The following is a 26,429-nucleotide window of genomic DNA, read 5'->3' on the forward strand; positions in this document are numbered from 1 at the left end:
GACACCAATGGTGGGATAAAAACAAACCATGAATATGTGTGTGATTCTGCCCTCATTCCAATTTGTAATTTTTCTTTTTTGAAATTCAATGATGTTAACCTTGCTTTATGCTTCTTTCATTATTGTGTTATAAAGTGACCCTTGAAGAATTTTGTTTCTTGAGACCGCATTTGATCATAAGCAGAATTTGGCCCTAATTAAAATAGGATTATCATGGGATACTATATCAAAGAAATGTGCTTCTGAGGTGGGTATTCTTTTACCTATTTTCCTTTAATGGATATAATGAAGGCCAGAACATATTACCCTTTTCAAATAACAACTCTTTGGAAAATATGTCTGGCCTTGGTAAACAGATTTTTATGTTCGAATGGAAGATTAAATGAGCCTTACTCTTTGGAAAATATGTCTGGCTTTGGCAAACAGATTTTTATGTTTGAATGGAAGATTAAATTAACCTTATCCATTTCTTAATGTATAGAGAAAACTCCTAAGAGAAACAAAGACGAATGTCTATAGAGTTTTGTTTTCTGAGGAAAATGACTCTGTGTTTATATAGTTTGATTATTCAGTATACTGAGGTTAAATACTTTACAATAGGACATCTTGTAAAATAATTTTTGTAGCAATTTTATGGAGTAGGCTAAACTGCTATTAAGAAAAGAGCCCCTAAGTACAGCGGCTCGAAGAACAATGAAGTTCATTTGTCTCCCAGTTAACGGGGCAAGATGCGTGCCCCAGCTTGGTGGCAGCTCTGCGTCAGTCACTGGAGACCCAGGCAGGCAACAATTCTGCCCTCCGCAGCTGGCGTGCAGGGCTGTTCAGGTCTAGCTGGTCAAGTAGGGGAAAGAGAGAGAGTCTCCGGCCAGGGAGATCCACTGAAGCAGATGAGGCAAAAGTTCTTCAAACCGCTTGGACTCACATTCCACTGGCAAGCATCCAGTCCCACGGCCACACCTGGCTCCATGGCACACTGGAAAATCATGGCAGTCTCTCTATGAGGCCCGGAAGGAAGAGAGGACAAACAGAAATAGCGGACAACTGCAGTCTCCACATTCTCTAATTATGAGAAATTCACAAATCACCAACCACATGCATTGCAAAGGTCTCTAGAATGCTACCTAAAACAATAAAATGTAAGAAACCAACAGGTTCAGTTTTTTCTACTAGGAAAATAGTCAACAAGGTAAAAACTAACGCAGGTCTCTTTGATTTTATGTCACCACATCAAAAAGATTTTTTTTTTTTTATACCAAACACATAAAGGAAATACCCCACTTAAAATAAATCATGTTCTAAAAGCTGGGAATTTGTTTTCCCATAGAAACAATGTTCTAGAAATGGCCAGGTTCCAAAATTATTTCAAAAGGGCTCATTTACCTCCTGTGGTACATCTGCAATGAAAAGTACTGGAACACAATACTGTACTGCAGCACTCAAGATGTGAGCCAGAAATAATTTTTAAAAATATTTTCAGTAAGGAAATTAAGTTTAATTAGAGAAGGATGTGGTGGGGGGAGTGGGAAATGAATATTAATACTTTTAATATAAAGTCAAAGTGAACTCTCAGAAGTATTCTGGTGGTGGTTCTTTAATTTAAAAACACACCAAAATGTGCAGTCCTCTTTCGAGATTAATCATAAGCAAAACAAATATGCTCACCAGCCATGCATTACAGGTAGATTTTTAGAATAACATGGGAGGGAGAATATAATGAACAGGGGTATACGAGGAGAGGAGTCAATAAGGTAACCAGAAAAGAGAACGGAAGGGAGGAAAAATCTCCTGTGCTCAAGCCTCTAGTGTACAAGGCGTGAATAAAGAGATGAGCAGAAGGAAAGTCACAGCTGAGTGTGGATGAAAGGAACCAAGATGGACACAGGCATCCATCTAGGGGGAAGCATGGGAACAATGAGGATTGAGTTTTCCCTGAACCCATCTCCAGGACATTGATTACTGCCTGCCATGAGGGTCTCAGACTGGTAAAGGCAGCATGCACGTGACCACAGGGAGAGAAAGAATGTTCACGATCTAAGAGGAATTTAGGGAGTGACTGACTTCTATTCCATTTCACTCTAATTGGCACAAGGAAAATTTGTGGTTTAAAATTAAGAAAAGGAAAACATATCAAAATCCAAATTAGAGGACTCCCCTGGTGGTTCAGTGGTTGAGAATCTGCCTTCCAGTGCAGGGGATGTGGATTCAATCCCTGGTCAGGGAACTAAAATCCCACACGCTACAACAAAGACTTTGCATGTCGCCAACTAAGCCCCTGTGCCATATGGAAGAGGTCCTTGAGACCCAACAAAGACCCAGCACAGCCAAAAAAAAAGTCAACCAGAAGAACCTTGATGGCAGAAAAGATACACCTGAACGGGGCCCCTATGAAGGTAATTCTTGGCATCTTTCAAGTACACATGTTTTTTTTCTTTCTAGCTGTTTTATTTCAGTACAACTTAATAGTTCCTTAATATGACAGGACTTCTGAAGATGCTTGATCTTGAGTAAAAAGGCAATTTTGAGCAGCCTGATCCAGAGTTAAGTCTTGTGTCTTAAATACAGTGGAAAGCTGTTCCCCACGAGTGTGGCTGACTGCTCACAGCCCATTGATTGCAGAACTCACCAAGGGATGTGGTTTCTCTCGCTTGACAACTGCACGTACTATAATGAGAAAGACATGACATTGGGCTCCTCCAAAATTGCCTCGAATTGCTTTCTGAGCAGTACTTGGTCTAACAGTGGCACTGGCCACAAAGAACCATCACCACGGGTATCACCAGCCTACCCAGCCTTTTTGAATACTGAACATGAAACAGAGATTTCTTTAACTTCTGAAAATGAAAGCACCTTTTGAAAATAAATATAAATTCTCAAATTGGCTGCAAACTATTGAATCAAAAGCTCTTTGTGGTTTCAGAGACTATTAAGACAACCCCAAACCTGTCAGCACAATTTCACTCACAAATTTCTCTTATCCTGGTTTATTGCTGCATTGACTATTTTGCAGAGAGATACAAGTTTATGACACAAGGAATAGAAATGGTGTGTAGCTTAATAAATACAAATGTTTGTCTGCATCCCATCTTGAGTCTTAACTCTGAGTCTAATTTGCTGCATTATTTTGAGCAGTCCCCAGACATCTCTGGCTCTGACTCCTCAACCAGCAATCAAAGATTCTGGATGAGATGAGCCTAAGACCCCATCCAGCTCAACTGACAGGCAGTAATTCAAGTTTTCTCAGCTTCAGTTTGGCCGTGACAGGGGACTTGACTGGTTTACAGAGAGATTCAGCAACCAGTTCAGCCAAATCACCTGGCTTACCAGTATTTTTTATTTGAAGTAATAACTTCTGAGTGAGGATGTTTATCAGCAGAATGGACCCAAAAAACCAAACAAACAGCTGTGTGAAGAAACTGTTCTGTCTCATATTTGCCCACCTGATACTAGTGCTCGTTTCTGAATCTTCACCAGGGCATTCCTCTCCCCGTTCCTAACTAAGAGGCTGGGTTTCTGTCTTACACTTGACTCAGTGTCCCACCATGAGATAGAAGGGAAAGCATCTCACTAAAACATCAGGCCTTTGATCTGAAACTTCTGATGTCTATAGTAAGAGTAAGGATAAAGGCTACCTTGAACTGGGGCCCACTCTAGGTCAGATCACATTATTTGGTAAATATTCATTATCATCATCTCTTTTTATACATGCAGATATGGAGACCCAGACGGATAAACAGCCTGAAGTCAGCCCTATCAGCCCTATTCTAGATGCTAATCCACTCACTTCAGGGTTGCCTGGAGGCATCTACAGGGCTCTGTTCTCAAGAGTGGGGCAAGAATGGCCAGGAGGGTGAAGAAAGGTTAAAAACTGACAACCAGCATTAGAAGACTTCAATATACTTCATTCTCAAATAGTCTATGGCTTTTGCTAATTGTCCCTGCTCAGGCTCAGGACTCTGAAGGGAGTTCTAAAAAAATGCATTAATTTGCTTTTCATTTACCTAACAAAAAGACTCACGCAAGCACCTCTTCTGTGCGTAGTAACTACTGAACTGGCTGCTGGAGAGCAGGTCTGAAAGAAGAGAACACTCCAAGATGCTGTCCACACCCTGGGAGGATTATATTCCAGTCCTAGAAACCTTTCAAACCTCCTTTAAACCTATGTTACTTCCCAATGCATCTTCTCTTCTGCCCATGTTACTTTCTGCCCATACTAAGAAGTTAGGGTATCACCACAGTGTACTTTCTCTCAGTTTTAGAAACTTGAATTTTATTTATTTATGTGAATTCTTCACTATCTCTAAAATATATCCTAAGGATGTCCTTTGAGTGCTCACATAAACTATTCGTTACATGTAAAGCAGTTCTTACCCCAGATCACTACCTCCCTTTTCTAACTCCAGACTACTGGAAAGGCAGAAGTTAAAATGACCTGCCATGGGGTCTCTATCAGTTTCCTTTTTCTGCAGAGCACCCAGGTCTAGGGATTGATTGCAAGGCCTGGAATTTTAGCTCCCATGTTTCAGTCTGTCTTGCTTGTCTTGCTTTTTTAAACTTAACTTGTTCCTAATAATTCCTTTATATCCCTTTATTTGAGGCTACAAAAAATGGCCAGAGAGGACTAGACTCCTTACCTACACAAGACCCCTAGAGTTACAGTCATGATTATTCTTTTATTATATTACAGGAGAAGGGAAATTGACATGCTATTCATCTCTGATTAATTCCTGACACTTGGTTCTAATAAACAGAGTTTCTGTTTTAACCAGCACTTCCCTAGGAAACAGCAGGTGCTAAAATTAAAACACAGAACCAAAAAATATCTCTGCCCTGAGGGAAATAAAAAGATCTCTTCTTGACTTACTCTCTGAAGCTGTCCAGGGCTGAATTGATTATCTACTTCCATCTAGAATCACTAGAGTATTATGCAGTTTTTCCTGCAGCTTGACATGCTGTCACGGACCCCTATTAGTACATGGATGTCCCAGTTTTGAGGGCAGCAAGAAACATGAGGCTATTTCTTCATAAGGTATCCAGTCTTTGTACACTTACTTGTTATAAAGCTCTGGTGGCCCATATTCCTTAGAGGATGATGACTGTTTTGGAAACCAATGCTCAGAAATCAATATACAAATTGAATGCTAGGAGTGAAGTCACAGAATAAGGTAAATAAATAAATAAATAACAGAGTTATTTTCACTGAGTATTACGTTCCTGGTGCAAATGAAGCTTAACTCATTTTTCTTTTTTCTGGATTTCTTTCTTTTTTTTTTTAATTGTAGTGGTTTTTGCCATACATTGACATGAATCAGCCTTTTTTCTGGATTTCTTAATCTGATTTCTGAGCTGCTCTTTGGGTCATTATTAGAAGCTGAAGCAAGCCTTCTAGGTCTCTTCTCTTTCAATGGCACTAATTATTTTAATTTCTGATTCATATGCTCAAAATGTTAGAGCTAGATATGACATTTAAGGTAATTCTATAAGCCCTTGCTGTGAAAAGAATGCGGACCCACCTGTATATCTGGTCCACTTGGAATAAACACAGGTGGAGGGTATTCAGGGAACAGTGGAAGAGGAAAGGGGATTCCCATCAGGCAGCCAGCTCTATCAGTCAATGCTGAAGTCAAAGAACCCCTGTCAGGCCACGCTGCCACCACACAGAGGTGCAGTAAGGCAAATGGGCATGCCCAGGGTCACGAAGCCAATTAAGCAGAAGAACTAGCACTCACTGGGTTATTTACCAGGATGGTCTCTTATCTGGTAAAAGACATGTAAGACCAGGAATGTCCTTGAAAATGCACATCATTGTCTTAGTCATAGTTCACTTGTGGGTTATATGCCTGATTTGCTTGTAAATTGACTTGGAAACTTATCAATCACTCTAAAACAGTAGGTTAATGTATTTTGCTGGGTGAGCAGTCCACGGTGAGAAAGCTTTGATGCTGCTGGGACTGCCCAATCCTCACTCTCTACCCCCTCAGCCTCAGCACACTTGGGGGACCGGGTGAAAGGGATCTACCTAACCCAGACCTCAATTTACAATTCTAGTCTAATCTCTGCACCCTGAACCCATGCCAACTGTATGCTTCATTCTCTCAGCACTTTTTAAGTCTTGCCTCACTCATTAACCACATATCATACTGGGAAAGAGTGTAGATTTTGAAACCAGACTTCCTGGATCTGAATCTCAGCTGTGCCACATCTAATGATGGACTATGATTTGGCTTCCTAATCTATAAAATGGGTATGATAATATGATACGGGTTGTTATATTTTAAAATTTATTATGTTAGAGGTATTTAGAAGAGTAATAAAACGTCAAGACATCACTTTGTTGACAAAGTTCCATCTAGTCAAAGCAATGGCTTTTCCAGTACTCATGTATGAATGTGAAAGCTGGACCATAAAGAAGACTGAGTGCCGAAGAACTGATGCTTTTGAACTGTGCTGTTGGAGAAGACTCTTGATAGTCCCTTGGACTGCAAGGAGATCAAACCAGTCAATCCAAAAGGAAATCAACCCTGAATATTCATTGGAAGGACTGATGCTGAAGCTGACTGGACTGGAGGACTGGAGCTGAAACCAATACTTTGGCCACCTGATGCAAAGAGCTGACTCATTTGAAAAGACCCTGATGCTGGGAAAGAGGGAGAGCAGGAGGAGAAGGGGACGACAGAGGATGAGATGCCTGGATGGCACACCCACTCAATGGACATGAGTCTGAGCAAACTCCAGGAGTTGGCAATGGTCAGAGAGGCCTGGCGTGCTGCAGCCCATGGGGTCGCAAAGAGTCGAACATGACTGAGCAGCTGAACTGAACCGAAAGTATATTCTCACCTATAAGCCTGCAGATGATAATCATAATAGCAACAACAACACTTACTTATCAAGCAATGTACTAAATGCTTTACACACATTATTCCAGTTAATCACAGTAACTCTTTACATGCTACCAATATTATCCTCTTCTCCCCTACCCCTTATTTTTTTGCAGATAAGAAACCTAAGGTCTCAAGTAGTAAGAAGCATAGTCAGGACCCGAACCAAGATCTGTCTCGATATCCTCCCAATCTTTCTGAGAAAAGAGCTTTAGAGTTCTCTTAAAGTTCTTTTATTTCAACAGACTGCCTTACCTCCCATGCAGGTCAGGAAGACTGGGATCCCCACCCAGGGTGATGAGCAGCAGCAGAAAGCGAAGGGTCTCTCCTGGAAAGTGTGAGGAATAAGACGATGACACCATTACTGTCTTAACCAGCCACCCCGCTGGGTCACATGGCACCTACATGGGCTGTACTGCTAAGGGCACCCCAACTCCTTACTCATTTGAGAACCATATCTGGAAATATTCTGGTTCCAGCCAGGGAGGTACTATTCGTAATCGCAACGTCAGTAGTTCTTGGAGTCATTTATTTCTATCCCAGCCTGTAGGGTAAAGGGAACATCTCTTTCATTCCCTGATTAGGGAAAAAATTATGGTTTTCCTCCCTTCCTTCATAGCCTATAATAGCCTGTATCTTACACTCTTGCCCCATACTCATCTATTCATCTGTGTCAAAAATGTACCTTCCTTTAGTCTAATATGGAGCCTTCAATGGAAGGCTTGGGGCTGAAGGGCCAGGGGAGGAAGAGAAGGGAAGTCTCTGTGTTTGCTAGAGGAACTCGTGAACTGCCTTGTAGCCGCCCCTGTACACCCACCCACACCTGTATCTCCTGGGGGGGGCGGGCTCTCCATCTGCCTCCCTCACTCCCCCCAGGACCACAGAGCCTTTCCTCAGCACCTCCCAGCATAGCCTTGGGGTGCTCCCCTGAAATGCAGCCTTACAGCACAGCCTCTGCTTTTCTCAAAGACCAACCATAGTACCCACACTGGGCGTGGCTCATGGAGCTAAACTGAGAAAGGGGAACAGCCTGGGATGGATAAATATTCAAACTACTGTACAATTGTGCTCATTTCACGTGCTAGCGAGGTAATGCTCAAAATCTTTCAAGTTAGGCTTCAACAGTATGTGAACTGAGAACTTCCAGATGTACAAGCTGGATTTAGAAAAGGCAGAGGAACCAAAAGGCAGAGTTCAAATTGGCAACATCCGTTGACTCATAGAAAAAGCAAGAGAATTTCATAAAAATATCTACTTCTGCTTCATTGACTATGTTAAAGCCTTTGACTGTGTGGATCATAACAGACTATGCAAGATTCTTCAAGAGATGGCAATACCAGACCACCTTACCTGCCTCCTGAGAAATCTGTATGCAGGTCAAGAAGCAACAGTTAGAAATGGACATGGAACAACAGACTGGTTCCAATTGGGAAAGGAGTATGTCAAGGCTGTATATTGTCACCCTGCTTATTTAACTTACATGCAGAGTACATTATGAGAAATGCTGGACTGGATGAAGCACAAGCCGAATCAAGAGCGCAAGAAGAAATATCAACAACCTCAGATATGCAGATAACACCACCCTAATGGCAGAAAGTGAAGAGGAACTAAAGAGTTTTTTTATAAAAGTGAAAGAGGAGAGTGAAAAAGCTGGCTTCAAACTCAACATTCAAAAAACGAAGATCATGGCATCCGGTCCCATCACTTCATGGCAAATAGATGGGGAAAATATGGAAACAGTGAGAGATTATTTTCTTGGGCTCCAAAATCACTGTTGACAGTGACTGTAGTCCTGAAATTAAAACACTTCCTCCTTGGAAGAAAAGTTCTGACAAATCTAGACAGTGTATTAAAAAGTAGAGACATCTCTTTGCCAATGAAAGTCCATCTAATCAAAGCTATAGTTTTTTCCAGTAGTCATGTACAGGTGTGAGAGCTGGACCATAAAGGAGGCGTAAAGCTGAAGAACAGATGCTTTCAAACTGTGGTGCTGAGAAGACTCTGGAGCGTCCCTTGGACTGCATGGGGATCAAACCAGTCAGCCCTAAAGGAAATCAATCCTGAATATTCACTGAAAGGACTGATGCTGAAGCTGAAGCTCCAATACTTTGGTCACCTGATGTGAAGAGCTGACTCACTGGAAAAGACTCTGATGCTGGGAAAGACTGAAGACAGGAGAAGGGGACGGCAGAGGATGAGATGGTTGGACATGAGTTTCAGCAAACTCTGGGAGACAGGGAAGGACAGAGGAGCCTGGCATGCTGCAATCCCTGGGGTCACAAAGAGTGGGACATGACTTAGTGACTGAGAAATTAAAAATCTCCCCATGTCCACCACCATATTTAGCTGACAAAGTATTACAGGATGTCAGAGAAGCTGAAGTTGAATGTTTATTATATCAAGAGTGGTGGGGGAAAAGGGATAAGAATCTGAAAAGGAACATATAACTGAATCACTTGGCTGTAAACCCATAACTAACACAAGACTACAAATCAACTATAATTTAAAAAAGAGCAGTGGGAAAGCCATTTGAAGAAAGGCAAGTACAGCTCCTGTGGCCAGGGAAGATAGAAACCCTGGTGTGCAGCTCAGGGATTGACAGAAGAAAGATAAATAGGCAAGTACCGTTTCTAGGGGCAGTGGAAGAAAGGGGGAGCTTGGCAAGTGGGCCTCAGACATAAGCCTTAACCCAAGGTGCCCTGTCCCATCCCAGCCTGTCTGGAGCTATCCTACATTTCCCTAACATCCTTTGCTCCTTTCCTTGCTGGGCACTTCACCTCAGTCCCTGCAGCTTCCACCACCCACCCCTGCTTAGCACGACATGCAGGCGAGGAGGGAGGGAGTTTCCAAGCCTGTGCTGGAAGAGGGGAGGGCTCCTCCCAACTCCAAGCTGTGCTCTGAACATACCTTCCTTTATTTTTCATTTTTTAATTTTTTATTAGTTGGAGGCTAATTCACAACATTTCAGTGGGTTTTGTCATACATTGATATGAATCAGCCATAGAGTTACACGCATTCCCCAGCCCGATCCCCCCTCCCACCTTCCTCTCCACCCGATTCCTCTGGGTCTTCCCAGTGCACCAGGCCCGAGCACTTGTCTCATGCATCCCACCTGGGCTGGTGATCTGTTTCACCATAGATAATATACATGCTGTTCTTTCGAAACATCCCACCCTCACCTTCTCCCACAGAGTTCAAAAGTCTGTTCTGTACTTCTGTGTCTCTTTTTCTGTTTTGCATATAGGGTTATCGTTACCATCTTTCTAAATTCCATATATATGTGTTAGTATGCTGTAATGTTCTTTATCTTTCTGGCTTACTTCACTCTGTATAATGGGCTCCAGTTTCATCCATCTCATTAGAACTGATTCAAATGAATTCTTTTTAACGGCTGAGTGATATTCCATGGTGTATATGTACCACAGCTTCCTTATCCATTCGTCTGCTGATGGGCATCTAGCATACCTTCCTTTAGAAACATGCTCACACGTGGGACTTGGCCTCTGAGGAACTTTTTAGTAGTATGCTTCAGTTGTTACACGATCAGTAAGGGTTGGTGTAGGGCTCTGATTTCTTAATGGGTACTGCTGGTACCGTTCTCAGATCCCTTTTTCGGGCTGTGAGTCGGTTACTAAACGCAGGTGCCTCCCTCTCAGAGAATCCTCTTTGCCCTTGGGGAATAGGAAGTGCCATGCCTTAGGTGTTACCACCAACCCACAGCCAATGAGTGACTGATAATAGGGGCGTAAAAGGCCAGTCTCTTTGCCCCAAGGGACCAACTCTGCAACCGAGTTCCTGCTCTAGACTTCCCCATAGGATCTTTATCCCCCTTGGCCCTATACTACATCCCTCCGTCCCCTTCTTCTGAAGCACAGAATCCCTGCTTCAGGCTCCACTTTCAGAGAACCTGACCTAAGATACATGCTCATCGCGTGTTTACTAGAGGTACTTTATTGTCACCATAGCAATACATCTCTGGGGAGACCAAGGGTGAGAAGAAGAACATATTGACAGGACCCTAACCAAACTGGGACATATAATCCAACTCAGTGTATAATATTCCAGTTGTCATTGGTCAGTTACTAAGTCCTGTCTGACTCTTTGCCACCCCATAGACTGCAGCACGCCAGGCTCCTCTGTCTTCCATTATCTCCCAGAGTTTGCTCAAATTCATGGCCATTGAGTCGGTGATGCCATCCAACCATCTCATCCTCTCTCTGCTGTTCCCTATTCCCGGGCCTACACCTAATATCTGCTAACATTAACAGTCCACCTTCTACCAAATTTGAAATGAAGATTTATTTTGTTCATATTCTAATTTTTCTCTTCTTACAGAAGATGGATTATTGTACTTGTTAAAAGAATTGGATGTGCAGCATTTATTATTAATCAATACATGTTACAGTTCTTTCAAATGTTGCTAAATGATTCTAAATTATTTTAAAATAATTATTCTTACTATGATCATATAAATCTCACATTTTAAATTTGTTGTTGGGTTGTTTCCTTTCCAGGAACTATAAACTCTATTATTGTCTATGACCGGGTCCTTGATAAGGAGGCTCTGGTTAAACCAGTAGTGTTATAAACAGATCAGATTTCCAGTTTGCAATTAATAAAAATATATAATTGAATACATGAAGGCAAAGCAGAAGATAATTTAATCTTTCTGCTATAGTTCAGAGTCATATGGGATCATCATTATAAATCCCAATTATAGCACTGGAGACATGGAGGGAGTTGGTGAGTGGCATTCAGGCTGAAAGAATGCTAGACAGTTCAGATTTTACTGCACATATTTACAAAGGTACAACTTCATAACATCAGGCACCGCATTCACTGTTTTTCCCCAATATTCTAATCCCAGTATAGGCTCTTGTTGAGCTATTCTCAGTTGACTAAATCCACTCTTCTAGCCTATAATTAAAAAATAAGAAAACTTTCATGGGATTATCCTCTCAAAAACTTCTACCTAAATAAGAAACCAATCACATTTAAAATCCTATTTCTAAATATATTTGCATTTATTCCTTTTGATATACCCTGTTATAATTTCCTTTTATAGTTTATGCTTTTTCTTTTCATACTGCTTTTCACTGTCTAATAAAATATATTGATCGTCATCCTTCTGCCCCAACAAATTATTAGAGGGTCTTTTAAGGAGCTGTTTATGATTTGGTATCTAAATGTTTTATTATTTTTTTAAACAAGAAACTATCATTAAATTCAAAATTCTTATAGATCTGAGAATTGTTGGTTGTTTCTAAAAAGGCCCTTTATGTTGATCAAATAAATCACAATAATTATAGACCTTTGCTGTGTTTCAGTATGTGTACAAGATTTTCATTAGGAATGGTAAAGAAAACCACATTTAATTGCTTTCGACACACATACTGAAGAGGAGAGATTTTTTTTTTTCCTTCTAAACTTGTCAGTAACAGTGACTAAATGCAGGCTTGGTAAGTGTCTGAAAAACTCTAAATGATCCCATTTATATAAATTTTAGTAGATGACCTCAGGCTTCTAGGTAGCCTTGATGTCACAAGACTGGAGTTGTAACTCCAGCTATTACATCTGTGTTTTAGGCAAGAATAGTGCTTGAGTCAGCCCTGCTCATAAATGAGGACACACAAATGAGTTTTCCTGGAAGGCCCATACAACACCTTCCGTCCACAGGGCCAAAACTTAGTAACCTCTATCTGCAAGGAAGGCTGTGAGAGAGAACTTCTCACTGAGCACAAAATCAGGTTTCTATTTCTAAGAAAAATGTGGAGAAAGAGAATAGGATAGTCAACAAGCATTATTTGCCTCTTTTCCTCTTTTAGCACCGCTTTTCTCAGAAGGACTATGAGCTCACAGAATGCTGAGATTATGTTATGCCAATTTGTATAAGCTCAGAACCTAGCACAATACCATATTTATTATGTTTTTGTTATGTTTATTAATTAAGGAAATGGAACTCTCTGCTCATTATGCATTAGAAAGATGATCCAAGGCAAATATAACATGAGCAGGTGACATGAGTTTACTGCATTTATACTGTCATTCATTCATTTCACTGTTATTTCAACTCATATTAATTGAGCTCCCAGTCTGAGCCAGGCCTGTGTCATGCACAGGGGATACACAGAAAAATACAAGACAGCCCCTGGCTTTAAGAAGGGGGTGGGGGAGCAAGGTTGGGGAGTAGAGGGAAGCTCCACTGGTAAACAAGCAACTTCAGGGTCACATGGTAAGAGAACCTAGTGGTCCTGAGCCACTGGTTGAGATTCAGTTCAGTTCAGTTCAGTCGCTCAGTCGTGTCCGACTCTTTCCGACCCCATGAATCGCAGCACGCCAGGCCCCCCCTGTCCATCACCAACTCCTGGAGTTTACTCAAACTCATGCCCATCAAGTTGGTGATGCCATCCAGCCATCTCATCCTCTGTCGTCCCCTTCTCCTCCTGCTCCCAACCCCTCCCAGCATCAGGGTCTTTTCCAATGAGTCAACTCTTCGAATGAGGTGGCCAAAGTACTGGAGTTTCAGCTTCAGCATCAGTCCTTCCAATGATTAGGCAGCTGTAAAGTACTCTGGGTAAAACACAGAGAGTGGAATGAAGGAGGGGAAAAGAAGGAAAAACAGTGGAGTTTGATAATAATGAAATGTCTAAGTTATATTCATAAGTCCACAATTTACTCCTTCCAGCACACTATACCTTCTTCTCGACAAAAATGTTTGTTTCTCCCTTGGGACTTCCTCCCGACACATGGCTCTTAATGGATCTGACCCACTGACACGCTTCTTCTGGCCTAAGCCATAGACACGACTGTGTTTCATGGGCCTTATCTGAGCACAGTACAACTGTCTTCCCAGCATCCCATCTTACAAGGTGGTGTTCCCTGGTGGGCCAGTTTAGGAAATGCTGGCCTAGATACATATTTCTCTAGCTTAGCCATATGATTCCATAGACATAATAAAAAGAGTTGCCAGGGATTTCCAGAGAAAGGAATTTGTTTCCCTGAACTGCACATGTGAACTTAGGGTGTTACTACCTTGGGTTTCAGTTACACGGGTCACCAGAAGCAAAGAGGTTTCACTGGACTAATGAGGCACCATTTTAGCAATCACACAGTCAAAAAAGTTATTCAGATGATAGCTTCACTAGTAATGAAGACAGTATCTTTTCTTTCTGCAAATAACTCAATTCAGTTCATGACATATATGGCTAGAAATGTACCTATATCAATTCCTACTTTCTTTGCTGAGCCCAGAGAAAGAGATGTCTTCCTAACCGTGAAGCAGAAGTCACAAAAGAGAGATTTGAAGATTCTATGCTGTGGCCTTGAAGATGGGGAAAGAGACCATAAGCCAAGAGATGGAGAAACTACAAGTGGCAAGTAAGTGGATTCTCCCCTAGAGCTTCCATGACAAACAGCAGCCCACATTTTGATTTTTGGATTTCAGGCCTCTGGAGCTGTAATAACACATTCTTATAGCCTCTAAGTTTGCAGTAACTTGTTTACAATTAGCAGCAGGAAACTAATAATACATACAACATATCTCTAGGTGCCGTCAACTATTTCATTCTCACTGATTCAGGAAAGAGGAGACATATGTCTCTCTCCCTTGGGACTCTCCTCTTTTCAGAATCCACCCTCTCAGATTCTTCTCTTGAAAATAAAATCTGACTGTGTCACGGGGCTTTAAGTGCATGAACACTCACTTATTCCAGTTAGGTTACTTTCAGGGAATATAATTAGAGACCAGAAATAAGGGTTGTTTACAAATCCTGCCAAGGACATTTGGTGTGATCTCAGGAAGGCTTAACAGGGATGTGATTTACAGCTAAGAAAGCTCAAAACAAATTATACTATAGGCTGAACAAAGAATGAATTAACCACATGGGGCTAAGGTAGGGAAGAGACGTCTAGGTTTATCCAGGCTGGACAGAGGTAAGTTCACTGGCATCTGTAGCCACCAAGAGGAAACATATGCACATGAGGACACCTCACCAGGTTCCTGGATCCTAGTAAGTGCTTCTCTTAAATAGTGGACACAGTTACTCCATCGTAATAAATTTCATCTTGATTTACATGCTGGTCCTATGAAAGGTGGTTGTCATGAGTCAGTCAACTTGTTCACCTCTGAACGAATGATAAAATCGAGGTCAGCACCCTCCTGGTAACCAACAGAAACAAGACTAAGGTTCTTCTGCTTGGAAAGATCTGGAGCCCAGGTTCAACAATAACCACACCCCATACTGTTATCACTCATCCCTGTTTCAGGACCTCCATAAAAGAAGGATGACTATTCCAGCAAAACAAGGGAGGCAGGTTCTACAAAAGGAGGTGGGGTCAACACCGGCAAATGCCACATGGGGGCTGAATTTTTCCATCACATTTGGCAATCAGGCGGTGACTGATGTCATTCAGCAGAGTGAAAGGTTGACAAGGGAATGAAAGCTTAAGAAATGTTAACATTAAGGCTGGAAAACTCCTCTGAGAAGAGGATCCAATGCCCTCCATCTTTTCAAAAGTTCCCCTGGGTTTTACACTTGAATCACAGAGAACTCTTCTTGTCCCCAAATCCTCCAACTGTTGACTAGCCAAATTTGAGTCTTACCATCTCTCTCCTTAGTTCACCTCCGAGGCAGAGGAACTAATGAGCTGTGCAAGAGCTAAAGGTCAAAAAAACAAGAGGAAGAAACAAAAAGTCTACCAACCCAAACTCCAAACAAGTCAAGCCCTGAGTAAGGTGAGCGGTCACAAGCTGTGCTTCAAATGTAATTATCCCGGTTTCAATGATTAAAAAACCAACAACAACAACCAAAAAAAAAAAAAACGAGTGTCTGGACAATCAAAAGGGACACTTTATCTTCGGAATGCTTCCTTGCGTCTCATTCATCTATCCTCATACCATCTCCCTCCAAACTGAAAGCCCTTCCTGAGTTGTGGGCTTGTGTGACTACAAGTCTAAACCAAAGACCGAATTTTGTCCGTGAGTAGAGTAACCGCATGCCAAAGAAAAGAGGTGGAACAGTGAAAACGATACACACATGTGCGTTTCCAAATAAAAGCACCGCTCTCCTTCCTCGAGGATGTGCTCTATTCAAAGGTAGATGTGTGCAGGGGCTGGGGTGGGGGAGCGGTTTTCTGAATCTGAGCGCAGCTCTTTCTAAACTTGGTTACTCACGTCTGATTCATTCGCTGTGTTTTTCGTCTCCTGTCTCTGTCATTGCCTGCTGCTGAGAAGGGGGTCGCTGAATCACTGCCACTCCAGATGAAAAGCAATTCAGACCATCAGTCCTGGGGGAATGGAAGGGCCCTTTTTTTTTTTCCTCCTTTCTTTTTTCTTTTTTTAACAGAGTCTGCAGAAAAAGCCTCCTACTTTCCGGGGTGACCGAAGAGGGCAGTTTTACAAGTCTCAGCCCCGGGCGATGGAATATTTTGCTCCGTGAGAGTCAGCGAGGCACCGTGTCTGGCTCTCGGGTCCACCGGGCCTCGGTGGGCGGGGGTGCGTCGCGGGCCGGGTGGCGCGGGGGCCGAGCCGGCGAAGGGGGCGGGGGCCCGAGCGGCCGGGCCGCGCTCCCCGCCGCTTTAAAAGATCCCACAATGCAGCGCTGGCGTCCCAGTTCCGTTACAATGTCTCTCCCGGCGCCGGCGAACCGGCGAGGCGCGGGCGGGGGGGCCGGGGAGCGGCGGCTGTAACCCGAGCGCCCGGCCGAGGGGGGCGCCCCCGCGCCGCCGCTCTCGCGCGCTCAGCCCGCGGCCCGGCGAAGGGGCGGAGCCGCCGGCCGCCCGGCCCGGCCCGGCCCCCAGCCCGGCCCCCCGCCCAGAGGCACCGGCCGCGGGAGCGAGCCGGCCGCCGAGTCCGCCGCCCGCGCTCGTCCGGCGCCCCGCTCCGCGCCCGGCGCCCAGCAGCTCGCCGATCCTCACCGGCCCGCCCGCTCGCGGCCATCTGCGCGGCGCTGGGAGCAGCTCCCGCCGGCGGCGCCGCGGCTGCCCGAGCGGTCGCACAGCCCGGCACCCCCGCCCGGGGCGTCCGCGCTCACCTAGCGCCGGCCCGGAGGTGCGCGGAGAGGGAGCGCCGCGGAGCCGGGGCCTCCCGCCGGTGCGGGGCGCGCGGCCGGCGGAGCGCCGGGGAGCGAGGCGCGCGGGGCTGCGCGGCCGGGGACCGGCGCTGGGCGGCCGCTGGGCTCCGGCCGCCGCCGCGTCCCCAGCGCCCCAGCCGGCCCCGCGGGGCGGCCTGCGGGGGCGGCGCAGTTGCGAAACTGAGTAAGTATTAACTTTACTGGGCGGCCGCGATCTCTGGGCAGCGTCCGGGGACCCCTCCCTCCTCCTCCCGGAGCCTCTGGGCTCTCCCTTCCCCGCCCCTCTCTCCTCACCTCGGGTTTCCTCGCCGGATCAGCTCCAGCCCCGCCGCCGCCGCGGGCTCCGGCTTCCTCCGGTTCACCTTTTGCCTGCTGCCTCCCCCTTTCCTCGTTCTCCCTGCCGCAGACCCGCGCCTTGACCAAGACAACGAGCTTGTTCCCAGCCTCTCTGTTTCCTCCCAGTGTCCTTGGCCGGGGAGTTTAGAGGCCACTTTTGTTGGGAAGGGAAACGTATGTCTGGCTTCTTTAATATTTTTCTCTCTGAATGGAAATCGGATGTTCGCTTGCCCAGCGTCGGCTTGATGAACGCTTATTTCTTTCCTCTGAAACGATGATTGGTTTACAGGTTTTTAAATGTTTGAACGATGAACCATCCTCTGTTCCTATTCCCGCTTGGCCGCCAACCCGTCTGGGGAGGGGAGTCCAGATGAGGGGACTTTCAGAGTAATTCCGTTTTTCAAGCTAGCAACTTTGAGAGGATTCGTCGCGGAAAGCTTAGTAAGATTGAACCTGAAGGGACGTGAGCCTTGAATGTGAGGTCCACGGGTGGCACAGCGTCTTACAAGCCGAGTAAGCACCGTGTTACTCCTAATCGAGTATTGCGTTGTTATTTAAGCATCCTAGAGCCGCCTGGGGTTGGTAGACCACTACTTTCTCAGCATCAAACGGCATCTTGAGCAGTGCAAGCGTCGGATGTAATTGTCCACTGATCTTTAGGCATTCAGACGGGAGGTAGATGCAGGGCACGTTTCATAGCTGACTTAAACCCGTCAGGTTAGCGCAGTCAGTAAATGGAAGCATTGCATTTTTGTTTTTTGGGTTTTTTTTTTTTTAATCCTCCAGCCTGGTCACAGCGAGGACGAACATTTATGGATTTTCCAGTATAATGTGGCTCAGCAGTTCTTCGTTAGATCTGTTTTGTCTGCAGGAAGCCCTTTTAAATATGTATAAATCTCTAAATTTTGTGTCGATTGGATTAACCACCCATTCTGGTAGGAGGCCCAGGTAGTCTTTTATTTTTGCTTTTTATTTTCTTTTTTCTTCAGTCTTTCATGTCTGGGCTGCCAGGAGTTGGCAGTCATGTTGTGAAGGAACAGAAAAATGGGAAGCTTTCTTGATGGATTTTCAGCATCCCATCCTTTGCCTGGGCGAGGCAGCAGTGAATGCCAGCTAGCCCTCTGCGGGGAAGTGCTGAATGGAACCGGGGTATCAGGAGGCAGGACAGAGCAGAGCTCTGTAGTTTAGGAGGGTGGTCTGTGTGAGATGTTAACTTCTCTCCGGCATATTAATTGGACTTTTAATCCTGTTTATCCCCATGGGGAACTGTCCCCAAACCATAAAGATTACATGTGACCATCCCCCACTTAAAGAAGACCAAATGGTAAAAACGTTCCCAAAATCTCCCCTTCCTCATTTTCTCTCCTTTTAAGAGTCTCAAACTGGTGCTCTCAATAAGAGACACAGTTGGCAGTAATGCTTTGAATTCTTTCCAGGTTCGTTGATGATGTCTAATTTGGGGGCTTCAGTAGCTAAGGGGGACATCCGAGAGGGAGGAAATCATGAGACTGTGCAGAGAGGCAAGGCATTACAGTTTGCTGAAGTGTCAGCATGCTGCAGGGAAAAGCAGTTAAAAAGAAGGGAAAATGTTTAGATGGCTTTTAGGGTGCATGTTTTCCTGAATTTGGCATTTGGTTGAGATATTTGGGAATTGCAGATTTTAGACTATAAGGTTGTGGTATCATTTCTTTTTGCCTAAAATTTTGTTTTTATTAAGGTTTCGATTTTTTAATGTGACTCTCAATGCTTAGCCTTTGTAGCCTCTGTACTGGGTGGCTTGTGTTAATTTTTGACTTGAATGCCTTGGCCATTTTGAGCTGTGATAAGGGTTTGAGAGTTTCTTCCTCATTAATTGGTCTCTTTTATGTTGATACAGGTAATGACTTGAGAGTAAAAATATTGTTTGTTATTGAATATTACTACTCTTTTCATTATGGTTGATTCCTAGGATAATGACTTGGCTTGTTTATTGTACGGCATTAAGATCCCAGATATCTTACTAGTGTTTTAAACATTGCAAAAATCTTTGCAGGTAGAAATGGAGCGGGGATGAGAGTGAGACAGGAGAGCATTGTGTCGCGTAACTCTGAGGATATGGATTTTAAAACTAACATATCACCTGTTTACTCTCCTTGAATGCTAGCTTGCTCCAACCCTAAATAGATTTCAAAATTCAGAGTGCAGAGGTAGTTTCCAAGAGCTCCCTATAGTGGAAAGAATGCTTATCCCACAGCCAGCCAGCCAGACTCAGGTGGTAAGTGTGAGTTTGTTACTCCCAGCTGAGTGAGCTTGGCCGAGCTGCTTCCACATTTGTGAGCTACAGTTTGCTTTCTGTAAAATGGGAATATTATTAGTAAAAGTGATGCCCGACACATCTTAGCCAATAAATGGCAGCATCTGCAACTTCTCAAAAACCAAACTCACGATTACTCCACTTTTCAGACTGTTCCTCCTGTTTTTCATCTCATCTACCTAATGAGTGGCTCAGGCTGGAGTCATCTTCCCCTAGGTCTTCTGTTCTGTCACCCCCACCTAGCCAGTTTGTCACAGAGTCCTGTCTACTTTTTCTGGCATAATCTCTTTGAAACCTGATTTTCAGTCTCCACTGGGCTCCCATCTTAGTTCAAGCCACCATCCTCATTCCCCACTTCAGAGACCTGCCACTCACGCTCTGCCCTCCTTCCAGCCCTTCTTACCACCAGCAGCCAGAAAGGGAAAAAAGAAGTCACTTGCTGTTTAAAGTCTTCAGAGCTCTTCTTCTTGGGATAAAATAGAAAATCTACAAGGTCCTGTATGGTTTGGCCGCGTCCCCAATCGTCATCTCTGGTCAGACACAGGATCCAATTCTACAGCCAACTCAGCTAGGGCTACTGCTGGTGGTCTGTTTCAGGATCACCCCCTCGAGGAATTTCTCATCCTCTGTGCTGGTTCTGATATCCTCTATAAAGGTCTTCTCTGAGAAGGCCACTCTTAAAGTCTTGCAACTTAGAACCTCTTGTCTCCCTCATAGAGTTAGCTTTTCCTCCTTAATGCTTACCACAATTTTTAATTATTATTTGTCTCATGCTTCTCTCATGCCTTTGAGAGCAGAAATAATGCCTGGTTTATTCACTAGTCTATAGATATCAGTGCTTCTTGTGTGTATAGTAAATGCTTAATAAATATTATTGTAATGAATAAGATAGTAATACAAGTTGTGATTTGTATATTGATTGCCTTCTTTATCATTGTTAAACCCACTTCTCCTAACACAAAAGCCAGGCTTGGTTATCTCCTACATTCCTTCTTTGCTGGTTTTATGTATATCATGAAATCACCTTTGCACATATCAGGTAAAATGAATACATTGAGGCTCTGTGGAAAATTCATAAATAAACTGAGACACCTTTTAATTAGCGTTACTCTTGTGATTTTCTGTAGATAATCCTTTTTTCTAAGTACATCATTAAAGGGATTAGGTTTTTTTTTCTCTCAGTAATCCTGTGCTGATGAAAAAAACCTTACCATGTCATATTACTTTGCATGTCATGTGATAACATGTTAGTCAGCAGCTGTGGATTGCACGGTGATCGAATTCAAAGGAAGGAAGGACAAATTGGTAGAAAAAGGAAAGTTATAGACCTGAAGATGGCCAGTACTGTCCAGCTGTAACTTGTATAAATAACTAGGTGTCGCTTGGCCATTTAGTTAAGGGAGAGAGGTAGTTGCTTAAAAATGGGAGCCACCTAGAGGTATGAAGTTCTTTCTCCCCTCTCTAAAGCATTCCTTATTCTAGCCAAAAAAGTCTCATGACTTTCCAAGGCCAAGGAGGGCTTAAAGCTTTGAGTGTTTTTGTCATGTGGTTGCTTTTTACAAAATATTCACTTGATGCCCTATGACTCTGAAGTATTTATGTCTTTATTAATGTTTCTGGCCTCTACTTCTTGCATAATCACCCCCATGTTCTTTTGACTTTAGTTTTCTAGGACTTTGATTTCCTTTTAGAACTTAGCCCTCACACCCTCAGCGTGTAGTAATTCCAGTTCTTTCCCAATTTTGTATCTGGTAGGTCACCAAGTTTGCAGGGGACTTAGGAGTTGATTGTATGATTTATTTCTTTGCTCTCAACCTCTAGTTTTCCCCCAAATATCCTGTGTCTTTGTGGTTTGAACCCTGAGCTTTTGCCACCTAAAAGCTGGATGCCCTCAGGTGGGGAGAGTAGAACAAGGGAGATTAAAGCATTTTGAGCCTCCTGTTATGTGCCAAGCTCTGGGTTAGGTGCTCTTACAGAAGAGGAATGGGTAGTTTACCTGGTCAACATCATGAAAAGAAATCTTCAGCTTTTCATACATGGGCTTCACTCAAGGAGATTGTTCCTGTCATTCCCTCATTTTCCCATCTTTTATTTCCTAGTCAGGAAGGCATGACAAGTAGAAATGCCCTCTCTAGCCAGACCCTTTTCCTCACCTTGATCCTTATTTAGACCTGCTTTTCCTTGTATAAAAATGCTGGGAGTGGGGCTGAAGAGGGGTGCACAATGTGACATGCCTTTGTGGGGAGGCTCTGTGCCCCAGGATGCTCGCACCCTGTGTGTGTGTGTGTCGTGTGCACACACTCTGTCGTGTCTGACTCTTTGCGACCCCATGGATTGGTAGCCTGCCAGGCTCCTCTGTCCATGACATTTTTCAGGCAAGAAGACCGGAGTGGGTTGCCATTCCCTTCCTCAGGGGATCTTCCTGACCCAGGGGTTGAACCTGCGGATCCTGCATTAGCGGAGGATTCTTCACCATTCACACCACCTGACCTACAGCCACCCTGTGCTGGAGAAGAAAGTTACTTGTTGAAGCCCTTGTGTATACATGTTTGCTGGCTACTCTGCATGACCTTGGAGCCCAGAAGAAGTCATGCAGAGTAGCCAGTAAACATGACTTTATTTTTCTGGGCTACAAAATCACTGCAGATGGTGATGCAGCCATGAAATTAAAAGACGCTTACTCCTTGGAAGGAAAGCTATGACCAACCTAGGCAGCATATTAAAAAGCAGAAACATTACTTTGCCAACAAAGGTCCATCTAGTCAAGGCTGTGGTTTTTCCAGTGGTCATGTATGGATGTGAGAGTTGGACTATAAAGAAAGCTGAGCACTGAAGAATTGATGCTTTTGAACTGTGGTGTTGGAGAAGACTCTTGAGAGTCCCTTGGACTGCAAGGAGATCCAACCAGTCCATTGTAAAGGAGATCAGTCCTGGGTGTTCATTGGAAGGACTGATGCTGAAGCTGAAACTCCAATCCTTTGGCCACCTCATGCGAAGAGTTGACTCGTTGGAAAAGACCCTGATACTGGGAAAGATTGAGGACAGGAGGAGAAGGGGATGACAGGATAAGAGGGTTGGGATGGCATCACTGTCTCAATGGACGTGGGTTTGGGTGGACTCCGGGAGTTGGTGATGGACAGGGAGTCCTGGTGTGCTGCGGTTCATGGTATCACAAAGAGGTGGACACGACTGAGCAACTGAACTGAACTGATCTGAACTGCATGACCTTGAAGTTGCCGAAGGTGTTTTAGCACCAAAGCATTTATTGCCTATTTATTTCACAGCCTTGCTATAGGATTTAGAAGACTTATTTTTGGCAATTTTATTTTTTTTTGGTCACATTCAGATATATCACAGATCTCACTACATTTAACTCCGGTGCTGTCCAAGTTTTATGCATGAAGAAAGGCATTTTCTCATTCAGAAGTATATGTTTTATTCTTTGTTTTGATAAGAAATCAGATAAAAATACAGGTTTTAACAAGAGGAGAGTTGTGATAGTTTTCCATGAGGTTTTATTCATGTGGGCAATATATTTTGTCACTCTCGTTTACTGTCATTGGCTTCTGAGTGCTAAATCATGTTCATCTTTTAATAATAGTAGTTTTAATATTGGAAAATCAAAAATCACTTAAGATTACATTATTCTTCTAGATATGTTTATACTTCGAAAAAGTTAGGGGGACTTCCCTGATGGGCGTGGTTAATGCACCTTCCAATACATAAGGGTTTGATCCGTGGTCAGGGAACTAAGTAAGATGCCATAGGGCAGCTCCTCATGTTACATTCTACTGAGTTATGACATACAGTGCATGTTGGAAAGAGTACGACTTCAGTTAAAAGCCAGGCTGGACCTGGGTAGCCTTAGAAAAGTTATGATGCTGGCCCAGCCTCATGTCTCCCAGTCTTTAAATAGGGCTGCTGATTTGTCACTCAGGGCTGGTTTGGAATAAGACCTATGTCTGTGTGTATGTGGAAGTGAGAGGATGTGAAGTGTCTCAGTGAGGAGTTGGCGCCTTTCTCTTCACCTCACTCTGCTGAACTCGAGGTCTGGACAGGCCTCGGGGCTCTTTGGAGAGGCCTAGTTCTAAGTCCTCTGCAGCCTGTCCAGATCGATGTCAGGGAGCACCCCAGTTAGAGAGAACACTGTCGGTGTCAGTCATCCAGGGTGGGAGTAGAAAGTTTGCTAGTTGATGTGGGCGGCCCTCCCCACCCCCACAGTCTGGAGGCAGCCATCCCCACAGCCTTCTCCTTTGGTAACCCTTCCTCTCATTGAATTTCTTTTTCTTTCTTTCTTTTTTTTTTTAATATTTATTTATTTGGCTGTGCCAGGTCTTAGTTGTGGTGTGTGGGATCTAGTTCCCTGACCTGGGATTGAACCCCGGCCCTGTATTGGGAGCGCAGAGTCTTAGCCGCTGGACCACCAGGGACGTCCCTCATTAAATTTCTATCTCACTTTTCCTCGGCTCCTTATCCTCAGCCTGGAAAGAACATGCCCAAGTCTCTCTTGACTTTCCTGCTTCTTCTGTCTCCTTTCACAGCCTGCTTCTTACAGGAGTTGTCTGTGCTTACTACTTCTGCTACATTACCTGCCAGCTCACTCTCCAAAGGTGCCGTTTCTTAGAAACATTTTTTGCCACAGGCACCAATATCCTAGTTGGCAGAATCAATGGGAGCTTTTCAATATGAAAACCCCAATATGACCAAAGCTCTCTGTAGCGTGTTTATACTATTGAACTCTCTCTCTGTGCTTCGAAATTTCTCCTTGGCTTCCTTATCACCGCTTGCTCTTTGTTCATTCAGGTATTCATTCATTCAAAAATAAACAGCATGCCCTTCCATGTGTGGAGCTGTGACAGAGCACAAAACACACGGACTCCTGTTTTCATGAAGAGCGTACTCTACTAGGGGGCATTAGATAATAAATGAATGAGTAATTGTACACTCATTTTTTATAATGATAAATGTTTTGGAGGAAAAAATATAGGAAGGTGGAGGAATTGAGAATACTAGGGTGGGAGCGGAGATGTAATCTGGTATTGGATGGGCAGGAAGTCCTTACTGAGGAGAGCACATTTGAGTAGAGACAGTAATGAAGTGGAGGTGCCAACCCTGTAGCTGTCTGGAGGAAGACACTCTCCAGGTTGCGGGGACAGTGAGTGCAGAGACCCTGGAGCAGGCACCTATGGGGTGTGCCCATCAGAGTAGCCAGACCAGTTGTAGGAGATGAAGGAAAAGAGGTAGTGGGGACCCCTGTTCTAGGGCTTTATTGGCTGTAACATGGATTTTGGTTTTTACTCTTGAGGGAGAAGACATTTGAGGTTCTTGAACAGAGGAATGAATGAATTGGAGAGTAACATGGAGTAGTCGGCAAGAGCATGAACTCTGGGGCTGGCTGTCTGGGTTGAAATCCCAGCCCTGCATGTACTGGCTCTGTGACCTTGGAGTAGTCCGGTAATTTCTGCACCTCACTGGTAGAGTTGGATTAGGAGTGATACCTATCTCCCAGTGTTCTAAGTATTCAGAGAGTTAATGCTTGTAAAGAACAGAGCATGGCAGATCGTAAACTTTGTAAAGGGTTAGTTGCTCAGTCGTGTCCGACTCTTTGTAACCCTGTGGATTGTATCCTCTGTCCATGGATTTCTCCAGACAAGAATACTGGAGTAGGTAGCCATTCCCTTCTCCAGGGCATTGTCCCAACCCAGGGATTGAACCCCCAGGTCTATTGCATTGCAGGCAGATTCTTTACCATCTGAGTCACCAGGGAAGCCCCAAACATTACAAAAGTACTTATTAAATAAAATATTAATACTGAAATAAGGTTCACTTTGCTGTCTTGTAAAAAGGGCTTGTCGAGGGAAATTAAGAACAGAAGCAGAACACAACTAGAGAGTCCGTACACTGCAGCAAAAGGTCCCACACAGCCAAATAAATGAGTAGATAAATATTCTTTAAAAAAGAGTAGAAGCGGGAAGCCAAAATGTGGAAACTGCCTAAGTGCTCATCAGTGGATGAATGGATAAAGGAAATGTGGTGTCCATATACAGTGAAATATTATTCTGCCAGGAAAAAGGAGATTCCATCATTTGCCACAACGTGCATGGACCTTGAGAGCATTATGCTAAGTGAAATAAGTTAGAGTGAGACAAATACTATATGATCTCAATCTCACTTATATGTGTAGTCTTTTACAATTGCACAAATCAGGGGTGGGAATGGGGGGGGCATGAAATGGGTGAAGGGGGTCACACAGTACAAACTTACAGTTCTAAGTCCCGAGGGAAGTCATATACAGCATGATGACTTAATAAAAAGGAGAAAAAAAGAATGGAAGCAGGAAGAGCAATGAGGAAATGACTGCAGTAATTCACGCAAGGGATGGAGTAGATGAGGTGCTAGTGGTGTCAATGGAGAGAAGGGTCACACAGTGGTGTGTTTGGAAATGGGGATGACCTGTTGGCTGGGGGGTGAGGTGAGATCTGCTTTTCCTTCCTCTGTAATCTTTCAGACTAAATGTTCTTTTCTTTTTCCTCTCCTTTTTGACCAGAAGCTCCTAAACACAGATACCATTTGGAGATACATGGGGCATCTTTTTCTTGTCCCAGAGTCCAGGTTACAGGTATTTCTGACGTGTAGTGGGCAGAACCTGGGCCAGGTGGTGAAGACATGTCCCTTGTATTTTGCTAGTAGCCTTCTGGTTGAGAAAGGCTGCTTGAGACCTCCTTCCTACCTTCCCTCCCTGCCCCCCACACCCATGATTTCTTGAACTTCAGTTCTGTGTGGACAGCAGGGGGCCTCTGAGTCACCTGGAATATTTTTTTCAAAATGCTGTTTGTTTCTGTACTGTGACTTGCA

At 44.0% G+C, this 26,429-nt stretch overlaps 2 protein-coding genes across 4 annotated transcripts in view; one reads left to right on the forward strand and one right to left on the reverse strand.

Moving 5' to 3' along the window:
• The window catches only part of LMNTD1 (lamin tail domain containing 1), a 483,367-nt gene extending 467,016 nt beyond the window's left edge, over positions 1 to 16,351 (reverse strand). For 2 of the 3 annotated variants that reach the window (XM_061125157.1, XM_061125158.1), the window contains exons 1-2: positions 16,048 to 16,351; positions 7,131 to 7,203 (exon numbers count right to left, since the gene is read on the reverse strand). The gene's annotated coding sequence lies outside the window, so the exon portion shown is untranslated. The remainder of the gene's footprint in view (positions 1 to 7,130; positions 7,204 to 16,047) is intronic. The other variant, XM_061125156.1, reaches the window with a different exon arrangement.
• Positions 16,352 to 17,110: 759 nt separating this feature from the next.
• Positions 17,111 to 26,429, forward strand: part of RASSF8 (Ras association domain family member 8) — a 129,933-nt gene continuing 120,614 nt past the window's right edge. The window contains exon 1 of the mRNA XM_061125155.1: positions 17,111 to 17,129. The gene's annotated coding sequence lies outside the window, so the exon portion shown is untranslated. The remainder of the gene's footprint in view (positions 17,130 to 26,429) is intronic.

The sequence above is a fragment of the Dama dama genome, chromosome 22, assembly GCF_033118175.1.
Source record: "Dama dama isolate Ldn47 chromosome 22, ASM3311817v1, whole genome shotgun sequence".
Lineage (NCBI taxonomy): Eukaryota > Metazoa > Chordata > Mammalia > Artiodactyla > Cervidae > Dama > Dama dama.